The sequence below is a fragment of the Schistocerca cancellata genome, chromosome 3 (assembly GCF_023864275.1).
Source record: "Schistocerca cancellata isolate TAMUIC-IGC-003103 chromosome 3, iqSchCanc2.1, whole genome shotgun sequence".
NCBI classification, from domain to species: domain Eukaryota; kingdom Metazoa; phylum Arthropoda; class Insecta; order Orthoptera; family Acrididae; genus Schistocerca; species Schistocerca cancellata.
Window position 1 is genome coordinate 10,965,566 of NC_064628.1, and position 16,774 is coordinate 10,982,339.

At 44.6% G+C, this 16,774-nt stretch overlaps 1 protein-coding gene across 1 annotated transcript in view; it reads right to left on the minus strand.

Moving 5' to 3' along the window:
- LOC126176783 (uncharacterized) overlaps positions 1-16,774 on the minus strand; it is a 211,760-nt gene that overhangs the window by 68,906 nt on the left and 126,080 nt on the right. The window lies entirely within an intron of this gene.

Sequence of the window (16,774 nt, forward strand, 5' to 3'; positions counted from 1 at the left end):
GTGCTCTGATAACATCTCAAGTAAAAGTGGAAGAATGTCTAACATTTCAACTCACATATTTATTACAAAAGGAGGTTAAACTGTGTTGTGTCACTCAGAAAATAGCGAAGATTGCCTTTAGTTTCTTCGCTTCTTTTGTCCTTTTTTTCTCTTAATATGCACAGTATATAAGCTTCAGAGATAAAAATATAGAAGTCTGACACTTTCATGTTATAAAATATTCTTCCGTTTTCGCAGTATATCCGAATGAAAGGTATTTCATGGTCAATTCATAGACTATCCGTCATCAGAAACACTCATCTCACATGACTTCTACAAACGTGACGTCGTTTCGATGTCACACGCAGTATCGGCAATCCACGCGGCAGACACCATATTCATTTTGGCATATTTATATGTTTCGTATTATAACTTGCAGTATGACATCTCAAAGCACTGAAAATTTACCACAAATGCGTCACCATTATCATCAAATGTCAGTTAACAAGGCTTCAGGGATATAAACCTTCAAGAGATACTATAATAACCGTAATAGCCTCCATGACAGGAGACTCAAAGCACAGATTGTCTACAGTCCTTCGACCATAAATATAATAGACTGGCCCTGACGTCATTTTCGTGGCTCCAACATCTCTGGGCTAAAGTCACATGACTGTTGGCAAAACGTGGTTGTTTCGTGTTGCACTTATGGCTGTACTCAGCGTTTTGTCGGGGGAAATGGCATTACATTTCACGTATAAGTGTTTCTATGATAGTACAGATGCGTTTATTGAAATCTGCTGAAGTGATTTTTATGTTTTTTACACTTGAAATAGAGTATCACGTAAATCAAAGTGTTGAAAGTGATGGCTGTAAAGTCAGACTCATATTACATTTTGGAAAGTATCTGTGATAATTCGGTTACAGAAGTAAGTATAACTGTTTCTCGTTCCTACTCATAGGTTCCCTAAGGATGAAAACCGAAGGCACATTTGGATACAGGCCCTGAAACTTTAAGCCATCTGCACATACGCGCCTTTTTGTATATACAAGGGAGATTATAATAAGGTAGAGCACCTATAGTCGACACATGAAGAGAATTTTTTTCTACCTTCTAATACTATTAAATAAATGTAGGCTCCAAAATTATTTTCTGAAACACACATTTGGATACAGGCCCTGAAACTTTAAGCCATCTGCACATACGCGCCTTTTTGTATATACAAGGGAGATTATAATAAGGTAGAGCACCTATAGTCGACACATGAAGAGAATTTTTTTCTACCTTCTAATACTATTAAATAAATGTAGGCTCCAAAATTATTTTCTGAAACATCAAAGTCTCACCTTTCATCTAAAATATCATTTTTTTTTCAAAACTGATAGTTTAAACTTTTGTAAAAATAGTAGGAACTGAACCTTTGAAGTGCACCTAAAATTGATACTCTAAAATAGACCTGCTCCTAAAGTCGACAATTTTGGCACCTATAGTTGACATAATTCCCATATCCCATTTTCTTTTATAAGTGACTAGAGCTCAAAACGCGGCGAATCCAATGTTTAAAGTTTTGACACGAGCCCACTCTTACTGTTTAAAAGAATTTTAACGACATTTTACTTTAATTGATAGTTTATAGTAATTTCTTCCCGCTGCCCACCAGAGGGGCGTTCGATGTATTTGTTAGATTTTATAAATGGTACTGTGAACAAATCCAGGTGAAATGTAATTCTGACATAATTTTTCGCAAATGAAAAAGCAATTTTTGTTGGAAGCGTTTGGCAGTCAATTGAGAAATGTGGGTAAAATAAGATATAAACATAGGATGGCAGACCGCTGGTTTGAAATGCCGCCACGTTTTGCCAACAGTCTCGTGGTTTATGTTGGAGCCACACCAGCCCTATAGCTTCTGCACAGCAAGGCCAGTCTACTAGTATCTATGGTCGAAGCTACAGTCATAAACACTATATCTCTGATTAGCTCAGTAAAATTAAATAATATAAAAACGTGATTAAGTAGAATGGATAATGAAATCAGTCAAATAATAATAATAATAAACCAAGCGCTAGATAATGGATAATGAAATCAATCAAACAATAATAATAAAAAAACCAAGCCTAGCATAATGGATAATGTCGAGGTTTGTGGAATGGAAGGATGTAGGTTCGCATGCCACTGCATGCTGATATTTTTCTTTGATATTAGCGTTGTTAATACATTCTGTGACTTTCTAATGAATATAATACAAGTGTGTTCTGCGATATTCGATGTTATTTACATTTCCAACTGATTAGAGAATGAAGTAAATATCTGGCGGTTTCCAACTATGTAGTTAGGCACGACCCTAAGATGATAGCTTAAATTGCTTCGACTGAACGAGCAGCAATAAAATCCGTATTAATCCGTCTCACAAATGTTTTAACTCCTTACTTCCGAGTATGCGGCGATTTCCAAGTGTGTGGTCAGGCAGGAACTTGAGAGGTCAGCTTAAACTGCTCGAAAGAAACGAGTAGCAATAACATTCATATTACTCCTTGCCACAAAGTCGACAACAATCGCTCCGCTTGTCGATATAGCGCGTGACGTTAAAATGACGCAGAAAGTCTTGTGTTAGGCGTGCGTCATGAAGCTTGAAATATCGTATATTCCAAAGCAATCAAGTTCTGATATACACGTGAATTTACGTAGACTACAACTTAATGGATTTAATATCAGTTAAATGATACGTAGATGGGGAATGTCCTTGAAGCGAACGTAGCATATAAACTGCATGTCGCCAACATCAAACCGAAATAGTCATGTGCGGTTGATATGACTCTCTTGTTAACATTTTACCCTAAGAACGAAACTTTAAAATTAGCGTAATTTGTCTTGTTTTGACACATGTACTTGGTAACAGCACTGTCACTGCTGCGGATGTAAATCAAAATTCGTCAAAGGAGGCAACGTTATTTTTCACCTATAAGTACCACAAAGGTATAATTACTGTTACCATACTAGTAACAGCTACTTTAGGTGTTGACTGATATAGCCACACACCCTAATGACGACATTAAATCGTAGGATTCATCTGTGCGGCTCTATTACCATATGCTTACGAGTGCTGCTACTCCATTGAATGTATACACATTTCGAACAGTGTTCACACTGATGTTGGACATCGTGTCTCGTAGGCCGTAAAATCTCCATCTTTCAGTTCAAAAACGCTTTGTAAGCATTTTCGATTCACACCGTCACATAATTACAATATCCAACCTTCAAGGAATAATCTAAATAATGGTGCTTTATTCGGAGCACAAATCGTCAATCAACTATCAAATCGCAGTTGTTGGTCCACTTGCACGGTTTTCATCTATCTTGGTACTAGACCTGCTACTCCATACATTTGTATGGGCACACCATTGTCTAACCTTTGCTTCACTGATTACTATAGGACCATAAAGTGCGTAAACCCCTCTTGAACGTGAGGAGATGCAGATCCTTTCGTACACAGTGGACGAATTACAGCTCGCACGCCACCGTCAACAACAACGATAAGAGCGTACCCAGGGTCGGAGCTACAGAGAAGTGGGGACAAATGACTATGAGTACGCTTGCTCCTAGTCAGTATCCTTGACAAGTTCTGGTCTTCTTAAAACTGGTATTTTTAAATTTTTTTTACAGCTGTCTTCTCTTTCCCTACGCTGGTTACGTCGTTGAGCAACGATTTTCGAAGGTATTGTTGTTTGCTTTTACCAACAGTTAAACAACTAGTGAATCAAAACAATCGATGGATGACGTGGTATTCGTCCAACTTTGTTCTGGGCGACCATCATTTAAATATAAGCCTCACTTTTCGAATTCGTCTCGTACTTAAAGTGGTTTTATAATTGATTTTGTAATTTAGATGTTTTCTCGTTGTAAGGTTCACAGTTTAATACTGCGGCATTTTTAAAAACGCAAGGGCAACGTTCTTAATATTTTGCTAGAGCTGCAGATCTTTCGAGTATTAAGAAAATATCCAAACCAAATACTAAAGTTTCAAACTCAGTTAAGGCACAAAGCCATTTTGACCAACTTTGATTGCTTAAATTAATAGCTTGCTTCATCTGCCTTCTTTCTTGGTGCCTTCACTAGGACTGTTTCTCCCTCCCCTTTTTAAATGTTTTTAAATCTTTTTTCAATTCTTAAAATTTTTTAAAAGAAATTGTAAAAATATTTAAGATTTTTAATTATAAATGTTATGTTTATAAATGGCCCACAACAGGTTCTAGGCTGTCGTCCTCATATCTATCTATAAGTTTTGGTAAAAATAAAAAACAGTCTGTTTGCAAAAAGGCGGAACCTATATCCTATAATTTAACAGCAAACACGGAAAGAAAGAGCGAGAGCAAATATTTTCAGAAAGGACTTCCTGGGGCTTAAATCTATGCTCGATGTTAATAAATTTCTCTTCTTCAGAAACGCTTTTCTTGCCATTGCAAATCTACGTTTTACATCCTCCCTACTTCAGCCATCATGAGTTATTTTGATGTCCAAATAGCAGAGCTCATTTACTACTTCAAGTGATTTAATTGGACTATATTCCATTATCCACGTTTTGGTTTTGTTGATGTTAATCTTATATCCTCCTTTCAAGATACTGCTCATTCCCTTCACTGCTCTTCCGAATTCTTTGCTGTCTCTGACAGAATTACAATGCCATCGGGAAACCTCTGATTTTTATTTCTTCTCCCTGGACTTCAATTCCTACACCAAATTTTTCTTTTGTTTCCTTTACTGTTTGCTCAATATAAAGATTGAATAACATCGGGGATAGCAGACAATCCTGTCTTATTCCCTTCTCAACCACTGCTTCCCTTTCGTGCTCCCCCACTCTACCTGCCATCTGCTTTCTGTACAAATTGTAAATAGGCTTTTGATCCCTGTGTTTTACTCTGCCGCCTTTACAATTTGAAAAAGTGTATTCCAGTCAACATTGTCAAAAGATTTCTCTAACAAGGGGAGGCCGCCAATTGTGAAATTCAGATTCGATTCATACTGCGCATAATAAAAGCTCATGGCCAGAGGTGTAATGTGGCGAAGCACCAAGATGCACTTCTTAGCCGTTGTCGAGAAAATCGACAGTTAAAAGAAACCGTTGCGGTGAAATACTCTCTACGATTTATAATTTCCTACGGCTTCGTGGCGCAGCGGTAAGCGCTTGGGTTCTTAATCCGAAGGTCGCCGGATCGAATCTCGCGCCATGCAACCTTGTTCTTTAGTATTTGTTTTTTGTATATATATATCGTTTTTTGTATATATATATATATATATATATATATATATATATATATATATATATATATATATATATATATATATATATATCGTGGGGTCTCTACTCTAATTCGAACGTTTGACTTACACTATACGCATTCGTTTCGGAATATCGTTTCTACGTCTTCCGTTAACTACACGTGTAAACATTATGAAGACAATTAATAACATTTGTGATATACAACTATGTTTGCGGAAAACTAATCATGTTCGAAGTCGCCAGTTTTTCCACGACAACTTATTATATGCATAATTGTTGCAACTGATTGCCGGGAATTGAATTACAAAAACAAATACTAAAAAGAATTTGCATGGCGCGAGATTCGATCGGGCGACCTTCGGATTACAAATCTTTTTTTTTTTCATTTTGTTCGCTTTTGTTCGTTGCATCTGCACGGGGTGGACGTCGTAAGACGTCCAGTGAAGTTCGTTGTTGATCGATTAACTCAGTTTTTTGGTTACAAAGGGCACGTAACCCTCTGACCGAACACGCTGAGCTACCGTGCCGGCATTCTCATTTTGCTCTATATTGGTCGATGAATCTGTTCGTGGCGGACGTCCGATGACAGCCGTTCAGGTTCTTTGTTGATCCGTTCACTCAGTTTTTTTATTACGGAGGGTAGCTAACCCTCTGACCAAGCACGCCGAGTTACCGTGCTGGCAATCCGAGCGCTTACCGCTGCGCCACGACGCTGTGGAAAATTATTAATCGTAGAAAGTATACTCCTGGAAATTGAAATAAGAACACCGTGAATTCATTGTCCCAGGAAGGGGAAACTTTATTGACACATTCCTGGGGTCAGATGCATCACATGATCACACTGACAGAACCACAGGCACATAGACACAGGCAACAGAGCATGCACAATGTCGGCACTAGTACAGTGTATATCCACCTTTCGCAGCAATGCAGGCTGCTATTCTCCCATGGAGACGATCGTAGAGATGCTGGATGTAGTCCTGTGGAACGGCTTGCCATGCCATTTCCACCTGGCGCCTCAGTTGGACCAGCGTTCGTGCTGGACGTGCAGACCGCGTGAGACGACGCTTTATCCAGTCCCAAACATGCTCAATGGGGGACAGATCCGGAGATCTTGCTGGCCAGGGTAGCTGACTTACACCTTCTAGAGCACGTTGGGTGGCACGGGATACATGCGGACGTGCATTGTCCTGTTGGAACAGCAAGTTCCCTTGCCGGTCTAGGAATGGTAGAACGATGGGTTCGATGACGCTTTGGATGTACCGTGCACTATTCAGTGTCCCCTCGACGATCACCAGTGGTGTACGGCCAGTGTAGGAGATCGCTCCCCACACCGTGATGCCGGGTGTTGGCCCTGTGTGCCTCGGTCGTATGCAGTCCTGATTGTGGCGCTCACCTGCACGGCGCCAAACACGCATACGACCATCATTGGCACCGAGGCAGAAGCGACTCTCATCGCTGAAGACGACACGTCTCCATTCGTCCCTCCATTCACGCCTGTCGCGACACCACTGGAGGCGGGCTGCACGATGTTGGGGCGTGAGCGGAAGACGGCCTAACGGTGTGCGGGACCGTAGCCCAGCTTCATGGAGACGGTTGCGAATGGTCCTCGCCGATACCCCAGGAGCAACAGTGTCCCTAATTTGCTGGGAAGTGGCGGTGCGGTCCCCTACGGCACTGCGTAGGATCCTACGGTCTTGGCGTGCATCCGTGCGTCGCTGCGGTCCGGTCCCAGGTCGACGGGCACGTGCACCTTCCGCCGACCACTGGCGACAACATCGATGTACTGTGGAGACCTCACGCCCCACGTGTTGAGCAATTCGGCGGTACGTCCACCCGGCCTCCCGCATGCCCACTATACGCCCTCGCTCAAAGTCCGTCAACTGCACATACGGTTCACGTCCACGCTGTCGCGGCATGCTACCAGTGTTAAAGACTGCGATGGAGCTCCGTATGCCACGGCAAACTGGCTGACACTGACGGCGGCGGTGCACAAATGCTGCGCAGCTAGCGCCATTCGATGGCCAACACCGCGGTTCCTGGTGTGTCCGCTGTGCCGTGCGAGTCATCATTGCTTGTACAGCCCTCTCGCAGTGTCCGGAGCAAGTATGGTGGGTCTGACACACCGGTGTCAATGTGTTCTTTTTCCCATTTCCAGGAGTGTATTTCACCGCAACGGTTTATTTTAACTGTCGATTTTCTCGACAACTTCTGAGAAGTGCATCTTGGTGCTTTGCCACATTACACCTCTGGCCATGAGCTTTTATTATCCGCAGTATGAATCAAATCTGAATTTCACAATTCGCGGCCTCCCCTTGTAAGTCGACTGATACTATAAACGTAGGTTTGCCGATCCTTAACCTATCTTCTATGAAAAGTCGTACGGTCAGTATTGCCTGGCGCGCTCCTACGTTTCTCGGGAATCCAAACTCATCTTCCCAGAGGTCGGCTTCTACCAGTTTTTCCATTAATTTGTAAAGAATTCGAAAACACGAAAGAAGTTGCAATGCTTGATTTGATTGCACGCAGGACAAACATAAGCAACATTACGTAATTTTCGAACTTCACGGGGAGTGTGGCGCAACGAATGAGAGTTTGAACCCGCATTCTGGAGGAGTGGGCTTCATTTACCGTCCGGAGTTGGGGTTTTTCAGTGGTTTTCCTAAGTCGTTTCATTCGAAATTCAACATGGCCGATTCCCTGTTCCGCCACTGCGCTACTCGATCCTCCTCTTCGTCTCTAATGACGTTGCGATCCGTCGGACGTTAAATGCTAATGTTCCATCCTTCCTTCCTTCCTTTGGGAGAGGCTATATTCAATTCCCATTCGATTATCCTGATTTAAATCACCTTCACTTAACTCGTATGCTGTCATGAGCAATTCTGAAATATGAGGTCCAATTTCCTATCCTATACTAGTTAAACTGTTTCGTCTGCAATGGGCCTGGCGTTTAATTCTGGTACTCCTATGTACAGGGCTATTACAAATGATTGAAGCGATTTCATAAATTCACTGTAGCTCCATTCATTGACATATGGTCACGACACACTACAGATACGTAGAAAAACTCATAAAGTTTTGTTCGGCTGAAGCCGCACTACAGGTTTCTGCCGCCAGAGCGCTCGAGAGCGCAGTGAGACAAAATGGCGACAGGAGCCGAGAAAGCGTATGTCGTGCTTGAAATGCACTCACATCAGTCAGTCATAACAGTGCAACGACACTTCAGGACGAAGGTCAACAAAGATCCACCAACTGCTAACTCCATTCGGCGATGGTATGCGCAGTTTAAAGCTTCTGGATGCCTCTGTAAGGGGAAATCAACGGGTCGGCCTGCAGTGAGCGAAGAAACGGTTGAACGCGTGCGGGCAAGTTTCACGCGTAGCCCGCGGAAAATTGGCTCGTGCCACAACTGGAGACCGACAACGCCGACTTCATCTTTCAACAGGATGGTGCTCCACCGCACTTCCATCATGATGTTCGGCATTTCTTAAACAGGAGATTGGAAAACCGATGGATCGGTCGTGGTGGAGATCATGATCAGCAATTCATGTCATGGCCTCCACGCTCTCCCGACTTAACCCCATGCGATTTCTTTCTGTGGGGTTATGTGAAAGATTCAGTGTTTAAACCTCCTCTACCAAGAAACGTGCCAGAACTGCGAGCTCGCATCAACGATGCTTTTGAACTCATTGATGGGGACATGCTGCGCCGAGCGTGGGAGGAACTTGATTATCGGCTTGATGTCTGCCGAATCACTAAAGGGACACATATCGAACATTTGTGAATGCCTAAAAAAACTTTTTGAGTTTTTGTATGTGTGTGCAAAGCATTGTGAAAATATCTCAAATAATAAAGTTATTGTAGAGCTGTGAAATCGCTTCAATCATTTGTAATAACCCTGTATATTGAAGTAAGGAAAATAACAATAACACTCAGCTGGCGGCTACACGGGTAGCGGAGGCTGTGTGGCGTGGACTGGGCAGTTTTTTAGGTTAGGAGGCCTCGGGAAAGTACGGGGTGGGCTGCAACCTCAAAGGGTGCATGGCAAATACAGGACGTGCTTGGATCAAGGAACAGTCGGAATTGTAGTTGTAAATTGTTGTAGTTGTGCTGGGAAAGTCCCTGATCTTCAAGCGCTAATAGGAAGCACAGAATCTGAAATCGTTATAGGTACAGAAAGCTGGCTAATGCCTGAAATAAGTTCTGCAGAAATTCTTACGAAATCTCCGGTGTTCAGGAAAGATAGATTAGGCAGAATTGGTGGTGGAGTGTTTGTATCTGTCAGTAGTGGTTTATCTTGTAGTGAAGTCGAAGTAGATAGTCTGTGCGAATTGGTATGGGTGGAGGTTATACTTAACAGCCGAACTAAGTTAATAATTGGCTCCTTCTACCGACCCCCAGACTCCGATGATATAGTTGCTGAACAGTTCAGAGAAAATTTGTGTCTCGTAACAAATAAATACCCCACTCATACGGTTATAGTTGGTGGGGACTTCAACCTTCCCTTGATATGTTGGCAAAAATACTCGTTCAAAACCGGTGGTAGGCAGAAAATATCTTCTGAGATTGTCCTAAATGCTTTCTCCGAAAATTATTTCGAGCAGTTAGTCCACGAACCCACGCGAATTGTAAATGGTTGCGAAAACACACTTGACCTCTTAGCCACAAAAAATCCAGAGCTAATAGAGAGCATCATGACTGATACAGGGATTAGTGATCACAAGGTCGTTGTAGCTAGGACCAATACCTTTTCTTCCAAATCCACCAGAAACAAACGCAAAATAATTTTATTTAAAAAAGCAGATAAAGTGTCACTAGAAGCCTTCCTAAGAGACAATCTCCATTCCTTCCGAACTGACTATGCAAATGTAGGCGAGATGTGGCTCAAATTCAAAGATACAGTAGCAACAGTAATTGAGAGATTCATACCTCATAAACTGGTAAGAGATGGAACTGATCCCCCATGGTACACAAAACAGGTCCGAACTCTGTTGCAGAGGCAACGGAAAAAGCATGCGAAGTTCAGAAGAACGCGAAATCCCGAAGATTGGCTAAAATTTACAGATGCGCGAAATTTGGCACGGACTTCAATGCGAGATGCCTTTAATAGGTTCCACAACGAAACATTGTCTCGAAATTTGGTAGAAAATTCGAAGACATTCTGGTCGTATGTAAAGTACACAAGCGGCTAGACGTAGTCAATACCTTCGCTGCGCAGTGCCGATGGTACTGTTACCGACGACTGTGCCGCTAAAGCGGAGTTATTGAACGCAGTTTTCCGAAATTCCTTCACCAGGGAAGACGAATGGAATATTCCAGAATTTGAAACACGAACAGCTGCTAGCATGAGTTTCTTAGAAATAGATACCTTAGGGGTTGCGAAGCAACTCAAATCGCTTGATACGGGCAAGTCTTCAGGTCCAGATTGTATAGCGATTAGGTTCCTTTCAGATTACGCTGATACAATAGCTCCACACTTAGCAATCATATACAACCGCCCGCTCACCGATAGATCTGTACCTACAGATGGGAAAATTGCGCAGGTCGCACCAGTGTTTAAGGAGGGTAGTAGGAGTAATCCATCGAACTACAGACCTATATCATTGACGGCGGTTTGCAGTAGGGTTTTGGAGCATATACTGTATTCAAACATTATGAATCACCTCGAAGGGAACGATCTAATGATACGTAATCAGCATGGTTTCAGAAAACATCGTTCTTGTGCAACGCAGCTAGCTCTTTATTCGCACGAAGTAATGGCCGCTATCGACGGGGGATCTCAAGTTGATTCCGTATTTCTCGATTTCCGGAAAGCTTTTGACACCGTTCCTCACAAGCGACTTCTAATCAAGCTGCGGGCCTATGGGGTGTCATCTCAGTTGTGCGACTGGATTCGTGATTTCCTGTCAGGACGGTCGCAGTTCGTAGTAATAGACGGCTAATCATCGAGTAAAACTGAAGTGATATCAGGTGTTCCCCAGGGAAGCGTCCTGGGACCTCAGCTGTTCCTGATCTATATTAATGACCTGGGTGACAATGTGAGCAGTTCTCTTAGGTTGTTCGCAGATGATGCCGTCTAGCAAGGTCATCCGAAGACCAGTATCAGTTGCAAAGCGATTTCGAAAAGATTGCTGTATGGTGTGGCAGGTGGCAGTTGACGCTAAATAACGAAAAGTGTGAGGTGATCCACACGAGTTCCAAAAGAAATCCGTTGGAATTCGATTACTCGATAAATAGTACAATTCTCAAGGCTGTCAATTCAACTAAGTACCTGGGTGTTAAAAATTACGAACGACTTCAGTTGGAAAGACCACATAGATAATATTTTGGGAAGGCGAGCCAAAGGTTGCGTTTCATTGGCAGGACACTTAGAAGATGCAACAAGTCCACTAAAGAGACAGCTTGCACTACACTCGTTCGTCCTCTGTTAGAATATTGCTGCGCGGTGTGGGATCCTTACCAGGTGGGATTGACGGAGGACATCGAAAGGGTGCAAAAAAGGGCAGCTCGTTTTGTATTATCACGTAATAGGGGGGGGGGGGGGGGGAGAGTGTGGCAGATATGATACGCGAGTTGGGATGGAAGTCATTAAAGCAAAGACGTTTTTCGTAGCGGCGAGGTCTACTTATGAAATTTCAGTCACCAACTTTCTCTTCCGAATGCGAAAATATTTTGTTGAGCCCAACCTACATAGGTAGGAATGATCATCAAAATAAAATAAGAGAAATCAGAGCTCGAACAGAATGGTTTACGTGTTCGTTTTTCCCACGCGCTGTTCGGGAGTGGAATGGTAGAGAGATAGTATGAATGTGGTTCGATGAACCCTCTGCCAAGCACTTAAATGTGAATTGCAGAGTGATCATGTAGATGTAGACGGTAGAAAAAAAATTAGAATTTCTCATGCACTACTGGCCATAAAAGTTGCATTGCCAAGAAGGAAAGTAGATAACATGTGGCGTCGTTCAAAGACCGTAGTGTCTACTACAGTCGGCGACGTGCGTCGGCACCACAGACATCAGCGATGTCTGACTTCAGTGAAAAACGAAGAATGGGAGACGCTGAAGAAGACGGTCTCTCTCTCTCTCTCTGTCAGCACAGCAGCGCCCCGCCACGGAGGTCAATGTGGAGGCGAGCTCGGAAGCGCTCTGCCCAGTTCGCAACCATAGCTGTGGCAGTCGATATCATCGAGGAGGACTAAAGAGTCATTCAAGTCTCAGATGGAAATATACTTTTGTCAAATGCTGAACATTGTATTTCAAGACAACAGTTTGTTAATTAGCGAACCGAATAATGCTTAAATAGTCAATGACAGTTGTAAATATGCTACGCACTCCTGTGGTAAAGGATTGTGGCAAGTTAAGTAAATATTTTACTCGTGCATGTAATAAAGTGGAACTAATATTTCGTATGTTCCAGTTCGATGAGCCCTAATCCAGAACAAACGAAGCACCCACAATCTACATCCACATCTACATCCATACTCCGCAAGCCACCTAACGGTGTGTGGCGGAGGGTACCTTCAGTACCTCTATCGGTTCTCCCTTCTATTCCAGTCTCGTATTGTTCGTGGAAAGAAACATTGGCAGTATACCTCTGTGTGGGCTCTAATCTCTCTGATTTTATCCTCATGGTCTCTTCGCGAGATATACGTAGGAGGGAGCAATATACTGCTTGACTCTTCGGTGAAGGTATGTTCTCGAAACTTTGACAAAAGCCCGTACCGAGCTACTGAGCGTCTCTCCTGCAGAGTCTTCCACTGGAGTTTATCTATCATCTCCGTAACGCTTTCGCGATTACTAAATGATCCTGTAACGAAGCGCGCTGCTTTCCGTTGGATCTTCTCTATATCTTCTATCAACCCTATCTGGTACGGATCCCACACTGCTGAGCAGTATTCAGGCAGTGGGCGAACAAGCATACTGTAAACTACTTCATTTGTTTTCGGATTGCATTTCCTTAGGATTCTTCCAATAAATCTCAGTCTGGCATCTGCTTTACCGACGATCAACATTATATGATCATTCCATTTTAAATCACTCCTAATGCGTACTCCCAGATAATTTATGGTATTAACTGCTTCCAGTTGCTGACCTGCTATTTTGTAGCTAAATGATAAAGGATCTATCTTTCTGTGTATTCGCAGCACATTACACTTGTCTACATTGAGATTCAATTGCCTTTCCCTGCACCGTGCGTCAATTCGCTGCAGATCCTCCTGCATTTCAGTACAATTTTCCATTGTTACAACCTCTCGATACACCACAGCATCATCTGCAAAAAGCCTCAGTGAACTTCCGATGTCATCCACCAGGTCATTTATGTACGCTCCTGGAAATGGAAAAAAGAACACATTGACACCGGTGTGTCAGACCCACCATACTTGCTCCGGACACTGCGAGAGGGCTGTACAAGCAATGATGACACGCACGGCACAGCGGACACACCAGGAACCGCGGTGTTGGCCGTCGAATGGCGCTAGCTGCGCAGCATTTGTGCACCGCCGCCGACAGTGTCAGCCAGTTTGCCGTGGCATACGGAGCTCCATCGCAGTCTTTAACACTGGTAGCATGCCGCGACAGCGTGGACGTGAACCGTATGTGCAGTTGACGGACTTTGAGCGAGGGCGTATAGTGGGCATGCGGGAGGCCGGGTGGACGTACCGCCGAATTGCTCAACACGTGGGGCATGAGGTCTCCACAGTACATCGATGTTGTCGCCAGTGGTCGGCGGAAGGTGCACGTGCCCGTCGACCTGGGACCGGACCGCAGCGACGCACGGATGCACGTCAAGACCGTAGGATCCTACGCAGTGCCGTAGGGGACCGCACCACCACTTCCCAGCAAATTAGGGACACTGTTGCTCCTGGGGTATCGGCGAGGACCATTCGCAACCGTCTCCATGAAGCTGGGCTACGGTCCCGCACACCGTTAGGCCGTCTTCCGCTCACGCCCCAACATCGTGCAGCCCGCCTCCAGTGGCGTCGCGACAGGCGTGAATGGAGGGACGAATGGAGACGTGTCGTCTTCAGCGATGAGAGTCGCTTCTGCCTCGGTGCCAATGATGGTCGTATGTGTGTTTGGCGCCGTGCAGGTGAGCGCCACAATCAGGACTGCATACGACCGAGGCACACAGGGCCAACACCCGGCATCATGGTGTGGGGAGCGATCTCCTACACTGGCCGTACACCACTGGTGATCGTCGAGGGGACACTGAATAGTGCACGGTACATCCAAACCGTCATCGAACCCATCGTTCTACCATTCCTAGACCGGCAAGGGAACTTGCTGTTCCAACAGGGCAATGCACGTCCGCATGTATCCCGTGCCACCCAACGTGCTCTAGAAGGTGTAAGTCAAGTACCCTGGCCAGCAAGATCTCCGGATCTGTCCCCCATTGAGCATGTTTGGGACTGGATGAAGCGTCGTCTCACGCGGTCTGCACGTCCAGCACGAACGCTGGTCCAACTGAGGCGGCAGGTGGAAATGGCATGGCAAGCCGTTCCACAGGACTACATCCAGCATCTCTACGATCGTCTCCATGGGAGAATAGCAGCCTGCATTGCTGCGAAAGGTGGATATACACTGTACTAGTGCCGACATTGTGCATGCTCTGTTGCCTGTGTCTATGTGCCTGTGGTTCTGTCAGTGTGATCATGTGATGTATCTGACCCCAGGAATGTGTCAATAAAGTTTCCCCTTCCTGGGACAATGAATTCACGGTGTTCTTATTTCAATTTCCAGGAGTGTATATTGTGAATAGCAACGGTCCTATGACACTCCCCTGCGGTACACCTGAAATCACTCTTACTTCGGAAGACTTGTGTCCATTGAGAATGACATGCTGCATCCTGTTATCCAGGAACTCCTCAATCCAATCACACAATTGGTCTGATAGTCCATATGCTCTTCCTTTGTTCATTAAACGACTGTGGGTAACTGTGTCATGGCCGAACAACTGTAGTCTCGTCTGGTCATAACATAATGAAATTTTGCTTGTACGTATACATGGCATTAAGAAGAATGCATGATGGTTCAAAATGGTTCAAATGGCTCTGAGCACTATGGGATTTAAGATCTATGGTCATCAGTCCCCTAGAACTTAGAACTACTTAAACCTAACTAACCTAAGGACATCACCCAGCACCCAGTCATCACGAAGCAGAGAAAATCCCTGACCCCGCCGGGAATCGAACCCGGTAACCCGGGCGCGGGAAGCGAGTACGCTACCGCACGACCGCGAGCTGCGGACAAGAATGCATGATAAAATTTGTGGGTGATTTGGGGGAATACAGACCTTCGAGTCCTGGCAACTGCAACAGCTCTGATCTGGCTGGACAATGAGTCGTACTGAGCTTCGATTCCCAACTCACGTCATCCACGATGACGAGGGCGATAGGGAGGAGGGAACAGATATCGGACGAGGGCTCAGATAAGAAACAGGCGCCCAATGACAGTATTCGTGCCCGTTAACGAACCGACAGTATGTGCACTCACCACGCGACATGGTAACCAAAAGGCTCCTGGGCCCGACCGATCCGTACCCCGCTCCTAAAACACATTCCCCTGCCGCCACATTCTATCTAGCAAGCGTTTATAAGGCCTGCCTCAAACTCAGCGTGGAAAACTGCGAAGGTCGTCACCCCACCCTCACCGAACAAAACCCTGCTCTTTCACGAAAGCTACAGGCCTATTTCCTTACTAACCAGCCTCAGTAAAATCCTAGAATTAATAAGCCTTTCACGCCTCCGTCAATTCGTGACTGTAAACAATATCCTTATGCGTGAACAGTTAGGCTTCCGCACTGAGCATCCCACTATCCAACAGACCCTCCGCTCAGTGGAACACACCTGTCCGGCCAGAGCAAGGACAGAAGAAACAGGAGTAGCGTTCCTGGACAAAGAGAAAGCATTTGATCGCGTGCCGGCCGGTGTGGCCGAGCGGTTCTAGGCGCTTCAGTCTGGAACCGCGCGACCGATACGGTCGCAGGTTCGAATCCTGCCTGGGGCATGGATGTGTGTCATGTCCTTATGTTAGTTAGGTTTATGTAGTTCTAAGTTCTAGGGGACTGACGACCTCAGATGCTAAGTCCCATAGTGCTCAGAGCCATTTGAACCATTTGATTTGATCGCGTCTGGCATGATGGCCTAATTTATAAGCTACGAGGGTTGAATGAAAAGCAGTGACTCCATTTTCGTTAATTGGGTTTGGATGGGACTATTTTAATAAATCAAAAAGTAATGTCAGTGGGAAAGAAATATAAACGGATTGAGTGCCAAATAGGAGGAACAAAGTTAGAACAGGTGGACGGTTTCAAGTACTTAGGATGCATATTCTCACAGGATGGCAACATAGTGAAAGAACTGGAAGCGAGGTGTAGCAAAGCTAATGCAGTGAGCGCTCAGCTACGATCTACTCTCTTCTGCAAGAAGGAAGTCAGTACCAAGACTAAGTTATTTGTGCACCGTTCAATCTTTCGACCAACTTTGTTGTATGGGAGCGAAAGCTGGGTGGATTCAGGTT